The sequence below is a fragment of the Gorilla gorilla genome, chromosome 8 (genome assembly GCF_029281585.2).
Source record: "Gorilla gorilla gorilla isolate KB3781 chromosome 8, NHGRI_mGorGor1-v2.1_pri, whole genome shotgun sequence".
Lineage (NCBI taxonomy): Eukaryota > Metazoa > Chordata > Mammalia > Primates > Hominidae > Gorilla > Gorilla gorilla.
The window spans coordinates 29,619,767-29,628,199 of NC_073232.2; positions in this window are offsets into that span (position 1 = coordinate 29,619,767).

The window sequence follows — 8,433 nt, forward strand, 5'->3', positions numbered from 1 at the left end:
AGTTAGTGAAGCCAGTCTGGTTTCTTTTAAATCATATCCCCTGCCCCTGCTCATCTGCAGTGTAGGCTGCTGGCTTCATATTTCCATTCTTTGCTTTTATTCTGAGCAGCAATAACTGGACTAGCTAATGTACAGCTTCCTGATAGTTAACCATTCCTCCTAGAAGCTAATCTTTAGAGGGAAAAATCTTTATGTGATTTAATGCAATTTGGGAAAAATGAGCACATTTCCTGAGATCTCTGAGGAGATGTTGTCTTACAATGAGGCAAGAAACTTCAACCAATTATCTGAGGCATGCACACAACTGTCAGGAAACAGTAGTTGATGTGCTATTAGCTGCTCTTCTCATACTCCCAGTTGTATTCCTGTGGTTTTTGTCAGCATCTTGGGGAAGAAAAGGGATATTTAGGTGATGATAAATCAATGCAAACTTAATAGGCCAAGTGTTAATCTATCCCTATAATTGTCTCAAAGTATTTTAAAATATCTGATACAATTAATTTATTCTTTAGCATTGCAGGAAAGATGTTTGTTGGCTTTATTTTATATTTATTCTATTAATTCGGTTAACAGGCTATCTAAAATAAAATAAGCCAGATTTTGAATTATTCACACTTTTAGGTACATTTTTAGTCAAAATGTTGACTTTCTGCATATAAGGCTTTGGTAACTAGTAATTCTCATTATGCAGGAGGCATTTTCCTGTCTCAAATGTCAAAACAAGAGATTATGGCCACTATAAAACCTGCACACATAGTCCAGATTTCAATTATCTGTGGATGACTCAACACATTATACATGGTATATATGGCCCAGGATGCTTGTCCTCATAATTTAACAGTTTCAACCAATTATCCAACACATTCTCTGTCATCCTGCAAAGTGTCTAACTACACAATGACAATGCAGCCTTAAGGATGCACCAGGTGACTGCAATATATGTTAAAGGCCACAATGAAGTCATAAGAATTTAGAAGTGTGTTCACTTATGGCAACTGTAATTCCAAGACTTTGACTTGAGAAAACCTCCTGAAAATGCCTGTGAGTAAAAAATTTCTCCTGATCACTAGAGCTATAAATAATAGGTGGAAATATCCAGGTCTAGACTCACAGCTCTTAGAGTGCTCAAAGGAGAATACATTCCCATGAGCTCATGCATTCATTCTTTCAACAAGCATTTCAGCTTTTGCTATGTATCAGCTACTACTTGGTACATACTAATTGGTTCTGAAAATCTCAAAGCTTAATTTACAAGTTGATTCCAGTAAGAGGTTAAAAACCTGGCCTTCTTCAGAATAGAAAATGTCTGAGACCTTTATTAAAGAAAATGCATACACACATACACATACACATACATACATGTACATACACATACCCAAGTTTGTTGTGGAGTGGGTAGGTATGAAGATGTCTTATGACCACGTAATAATGTCACATGTAGCTTCAAAGATATACCTAGCTGTGAAAATCTGTTTTTGTGAGATTTTTTTCATTCTTAGATAGATAAGTCCGAAGAGGCACTTTAGAAATATAAAATGTTTTCCATTCAAGATGTGTCTCAACAAAATTTATGTCTCTATTGTCAGGATGCTTTTAAGTATATTTATGGGCCTGTGAGCTAGGGAGATGTCCCATGGGATAGTATTTGGAAATGTTTATTTCTCTTTCACCTCAAAATAGATAGCTAGAAGGACCCCTTGCTGACTTCTGGCCAGAACATCAGATGCATGGCTGCCCACTGGAGAGCTCGAAGACAGCAGGAAGTGGTATCATCTTTCTAAAATAAGAGTATCACTTTAGGTACCCAAAAGGAGACTTAAGAGTTGACTGTAAGTGGTGGGAGCCTAGGGAGGTGGATATTGTCAATCCTGAAAGGTAAGGAATGGCCCCCAAATATCCTCTTAATTTTTCTACTGTTATAATGTTGGATTTTTCAATAATGATACGATTCAAATGTCCTCTTTATGTTCATGCATCATTATCTAATTTTACATTCTACTTCAAGAAGTTCACTTAAGTCACCTCAGAAAAGACTTTTAAAAAATAAGTTCCAAATGATCTAAGACAGGTCCCTTCTGTCCTTTTGACCTCTGTTGTGCTTATGCCAACCTTCACATTCCTAATTGCTGGATTTCTGAACAAATCTCTGTGACTATCAAATCAGCATTTGCACCTTGATGTTTCCCATTATCATTTCAGTGTGGCTAGTAAAACTCCTCACTCTTCTTACTCACAGTGACTTCAGGCCGAAATCATGATTTGTGGGCAAACACCATAGTTAGGGCCCACTGGATCTCCCTCACAGAGACAATAAGAAAGGCAGCCTCACTCGGCTACTCTCTGCTTCCACCCAAGAGAGTTTCTACTTCCCAGAGAGCAAAAACTGCTCCAGCCATAAAAATGTGAATGAAGAAGTTGAATATTCCTTCAGCCAACAGTTATACATAACCACGAATTAGGAAAATGCATTATTTTAATGAATAAAGGTAGCTTTTAAAAGCAAAGCGAAAAGTATCGTTCTCTCTTCGTAGAAGTGTTTCTTTGGTTATTTAGTTTTTTTCCTTCACCTCCCCAAACCTTCTCCACTGTAAGAAGCCTGCTATAGAAGCATAAATGTTAGAGTAAAAGTCTGGCTGCAAATTCTTCCAGGAAATAAAAGATACATTTGCCATCAGGACAAAGAAAGAAAGGGAACTGGATTCAGAGTCACTCAAGCACCAGAGAACAAGTCTTCGTAGCTCCGCCCTCTACTTGATTTCATTACCTCCCTAATGGGAATTTGAATGACAGAGCAAGGGAGTAACCATTTAGGTATCTGGCATTGATAATGAATAAACTTAAGGGGGAGGGAGTTGCATGCTCACATTTAAAAAGCTCCTGATAAAAAATATGACTTTTTTACATTTTAAGAGATAAAAAATATATAAGCAAATACTTTACTATTTGTCTTGAACATTAAATCATCACAGTATAAAAAGCACATAATGTGTTTGCTATACTAGCAACACACATGTTAAAAACAAACTTTCTAAAAGTCATTTAGATTTGCACAGCTGACAAGAAGGTTGTCTTCTGGATCCAGAATCTCCTCCACCACTTATTCAATATTTGACCTTGAGCCAGGTAATAACACCCTAAGTCTCAGTTTCCCCATTTGTAGGATGGAAATAATGATAGTGCCCTATCACGGAATTGTTTTATGTATTATATGTATCTGGAAAACAAAATCCTTAGCAGAATGCCCAACACAAAGTAAGTTTTCAAACATTAGTTCTATATGAAATAGCAAATTGAGACAAAACAGCCTGGGGGCGCAAGGATTGAGGAAAAATAGTCCCACTTTATTGAGACAAACACCAAATATTTAAAAATCTGGGTCAAAATCAACTAAGAATGGATATAATACAACTTTTAAAAACACACTCCAAAGAAGTATGGACTAAAAGTACATTGAGGAAATGTGTCAAGATGACAAATTTATGCAGTAGAAATATATAATAGCCTATTAGAGAAAAACCAAAATGCTTTAAGGCCTATTTATTTCATGCAAATGTTAAGAAAAAATATAATACAACCTTCTCTCAAACTCTTCTCCAGCACTATCGTCAGAGACAAATAGTTCACTTAATGCACAAAAGTAACTTTTGTGTCCATAGATGAAATTAGCATGAGGCAAAGAGAGAGTTCTGTTGGAAAAAAAAAACAACAAAACATGTTTTTTCAAGACAGCGCTGAGCCCAGTTATTTATTCACTAAGTCAACAACTATTTATTGAGTACCATCCTTGTGCAGATGTAGCAAAAAACAAAAGGGATAAAAACAGTGAACAACGTCGAGCATGGCCCAGACTCTTATGATGCTTGCATTCCAGTGCAAGAAGCTAGTCATTAATCAAACCATGATCCAAATGGCTGTTTATTGCCAACCAAGGGAAAGTGCTATGAAGAGACAAGATATGTAGCCTGCAGTTCTGAAAGGCTTCAATGAAAAGATGGAATAAGTAGTTTATGGCTGTTTGAGGGGGTTACAGATTAAGGAGTTTGTAGTTGTTTTAAGATCTTTTAAGGGAAAGGCTGGAATAAAGGAAATGAACAGGATTCAGGATTCAATTAGTCAATAAGCAGGTGAGATCACTTAATTCTTTAAGAACTGATTAAATTTTTTAGTTTCTGTAATTAAGTATATGTCTGTATTCTGTTTTGTTAGAAAAGGTCAGCCCTCATGCCAGGGGAACCTGGGGTAGCTATTTGTGTCCTGACAAAAGAGACTCTTCTTCCATGTTTTAAAAATAAACGTTTCCACCCAGAGACAGTAAGGAGGCTGAAAATAGCTCAAGATTAACTCTAAGAGATCAAGCCAAGTAAAGCCTTTACCCAAGCTCCAGAAAACCCATTTCTGGAAGATAATCTTGTCCAAATAAATGTTCCTAAGGGGGACAATGTAATTTTCTCCTCTAGGGAGTAGGCATTTTTGCCTATTCATCCTTTTTTCTAATTATGAGTTTCATTGCATCTCATCAATTTGCAGGCTTATCTCCATTTGAAATGTGTCTGTTTGTCAGTGCTGCAATTTAGTGTGTCTGGGATTTATCCTGCATTTGCTGACCTCTGGAAGAGAGCTGCCAGGACTAGGTCACCTCCTTTTCACTAAGCCTGTCTTACTGGAATGCCTTAACCAATGGCTCTCCTAAGCATGGAGGATGTCCTTGCTCTGGGAGGTTTCTGTTTACTTTTGGCCCTGGTGGCATTTGTCTAAGACTGGACCCCATTCTTTTAGGGCTCCTGGCTTCTTCATTTCATTATGTTCCCAAGGCTACTCCTTGGTTACGGGAAGATCTTTTGTCCCCACTGGTATTTGTTTAGAGAGCTTGACAATTTATCAATTGACCTAGATAAAAGGTCTCAAAACATAACATCTGTTTGTTGTCCAAAGTACTACTTTTTTCAGACCTAACATGACTATAGATCAAAATTATGAATGTACTCTCTTGGAAGTGTTAGAAGATCATCAAAAGAAAAAACAGAAAAAATTTACAAGGATCCATAAAGAACAGACTGTAGTTGACTGAGACACAAGGTAATTGGTACATGCTGGAAGGTTTAAATCCCTCAAAAGAGCTGACTTGGATTTGAAGAAGATAAAATAAAGATGTATGCATACTTTCTGCAATGTGTTCTGTAGGTAACTCCACGGCACTGCTAATGTAGATGAATGATAACCACAGTTAGGTCATTTTCAGATCATTAGCAACCTTTTGGTTAACAGGCCATGGAAATTACACTCACTTGTTATTTGACAAATATTAATTGAGTACCTGCTGTGTGCCAGGCACTGTCCTAGGTTCTAGAGTTAAAGCAGTGAATAAAAGTCCGCATGGAGCTTATATTCTAGTTGCGAAGGATCTGCAACAAGGTGAGCAAATATATAATGTATCAAGTTGTGGTAAGAGATAGATATAAAGGGAGGGAGGTTGGTATACACATGCTCTTTTATGAAGTGTGGTAAGTGAAGGCCTCAATGAGAGAATATTTTAGCAGAGACCTGAAGGAGATAAGGAAGCAAGCCATGCCAATATCTGGGGGAAGGGCATTCAGGTAGAAGGATCAGCACATGCAAAGAGACTAAGGTGGGAGACAGCCTGGTGTGTGTGAGGAAGAGAATGAGTGGGAAGGAGGTAGGGAAAGAGGTCAGGTAAGAGGTTGCCGAGTCATATAGGGCCTTCCAGGACATGGTAAGGGTGTGGGCTTTTATCCTGAGTGAGGTACGAAGCCGTTGGAGGGTGGTGAGTAGCAGAGTGGTGTCATCATATAACTTATGCGGTTTAGGAGCTCACCCTGTAAACTATGTTGAGAATATAACTATAAAGGCACAGGGGGGAAAACTGACAGAACAATTCAGAGGTTACTGGAATCATCCAGAGGTGGGAGAAGTTTACACCAGGGTAGGGGCAACAGGTGGTGAGACATGGCTGCATTCTGTATATATTGTAAGAGTAGAGACAATGTGATCTGTTAATTAGTTGGCTGTAAGGCATAAGAAAAAAAATGAATCATGATAAATCTAAACTTGTGTCCAGAGTAACTAAAAAGATGGTTTTTGCTTAAACTAAAATCAAGCTATCAGGAGGAACAGTGTGGGTATAAAGGGATTACCAGGAGCTTGATTTTAAGCATGTTCCTTTGAAGATCCTTGTTAGAGTTCCACAAAAAGACATCATTAGGCTGTTAAATAGACAAGTCTGCAGGCCAGGGGGAGGTCCAGCATGCAGAAATACATTTGAGAGTCTTCAATATACAGATGCAAGTAGGGTGAGATTACCTAGGAGGTGACATGAAGAGACAAGGTCCATGGACCAAGCCCTTGGTCACTTGGACTTAGAAGTACAAGGAGAAGCAACTAGTGTGGCCGAGGGAAAAGCAAGAGTAAGGAGTCCCAGGTGAGATAAGGAAAGTATTCAAGATGGAGGTGGTTAGTGCATGTTTAAGTATAGTTACTGATAGGGTGAGAAAATACTCAGAGTTGACCCTTGGGTTTAGCCATATGAAGATCATCAGAGACCTTGGTGAGAGCAGTTTTGGTGCAGTGATAAGGGCCAAAGGCAATTTCAGTAGGAATAAGTGACAATAAGAGGAGAAAACTAGAAATAAGACAGACAATGTATAAGTCAGGACTCTCCAGATAAACAGAGCCAATAGAAGGTATATGGAGAGAGAGAGAGAAGTTTATTTTAAGGAACTGGCTCATATAACTGTGGAGGCCAACAGGCTGAAGATCAGGGAAGAGTTGCTGTTGCAGCTCAGGTCTCAAGGCCATCTGCAGGTAGAATTTCTTCTTCTGAAGAGGTCAGTCATTTTCTCTGAAGGCCCTCAGCTGATTGGAAAAGGCCAACCTAAATTATGGAGAATAATCTCTTTCAAAGTCTACTGATTTAAATGTTCATCTTGCGTTAAGGTACCCTCACAGAAATATCTAATGTTTGACCAAATATCTGGATGCTATGGCCTAGCTAAGTTGACACGTAAAATTAACCATCCTAGAGAAGTCCAGGAGAGAATGTGTGTGTAGCAAAGAGATAAATTGGGCAGTAGGTGGACTGTAGGTGGAGGGGAAATTACTTTTAAGATAAGAGAAATAGGCCAGGAACTGTGGCTTATGCCTGTAATCCCAGCACTTTGAGAGGCCAAGGCTGGAGGATCACCTGAGGTCAGGAGTTTGAGACCAGCCTGGCCAACATGGTGAAACCTCGTCTCTACTAAAAATATAAAAATTAGCTGGCCGTGGTGGCATGTGCCTGTAAACCTAGCTACTCAGAAGGCTGAGGCAGGAGAATTGCTGGAACCCAGGAGTCAGAGGTTGCAGTGAGCCGAGACTGTGCCAGTGCACTCCAGGCTTGGCGACTGAGACTCCATCAAAAAAATAATAATAATAAATGAGAAATAATAGTATGTTTTTATGCTAACAGCAATGAAAGGGAGAAGGTAAAACTGATGATTCGGAAGTGAGAGGGGAGAATTGCAAGAACAATGCTCTTGAGTAAGTGAGAGGACTAGGATCTATGCACAAATAGAAGCATAGAAGGGGTGGTATTTGATAGGAGCCAGGGAAAGTCTTCCATGTTACAGGAAAATCGCTAAATCGATGCGTTAGCAGGAATTTAAAACATTATCTTCTGAATGCTTATATCTTCTTACAGAATAGGAAGCAAAGTCACCAGCTAAGGGTAAGGAGGACAGAGAAGTAGTAGAGGCTTGAGGATCCAAGAAAAGACAAAACTTTTATCAAGTACAATATGAGATTGAATAGACAAGAAATTGAACAGAATTTTCAGGTAACACTCAGGAAGGACCTGTAAACATTCATTATTACGACTTTAAGGTGTGATCAGCCTGCATGGTTGTGTTTGTTTGCAGCCATGTTCAGGTGAACCATTGCAGGAGCAGAACAGGCTAAGAGCATAAATTAATTGGACCATGGGGCTTTGCTGTCCCAGGACAATAAGGGTTAAAAGGGATGAAGGAGTTGAGAGTTCACTCAAGAGAGTAATTATAGTGATAAACCATGAAATCTAAACTGTTTAAGAAAACCAGTAAGAGGGTGATGAAGGATAGCAAAAAGCTGGGAGGATCAGTGTGGATGGTTGGTCTTGTTGGGGCTGAGGAATCATTGAAATATGGATGCTAGAGGGAGTGAACTAGAAAGCTAGCAGGTGATGGCTGGAGAATACTCAAGTTGAGACTACAGAGATGTTTTATTGACAATGGTACCTTCTAAAGTGAGCATGGCTGAGGATAGGATCATTGGGGGAGAGGAGACAAAAATTTCAAATAGCCAAAATATTGAAATCCCCATAATTTTGACAAGAACAAAATTGGAAAGTGACAATGAGTGCAGGCTTTCATCCCGAATGAGACAAGAAGCCATCGGAGGGTTCTC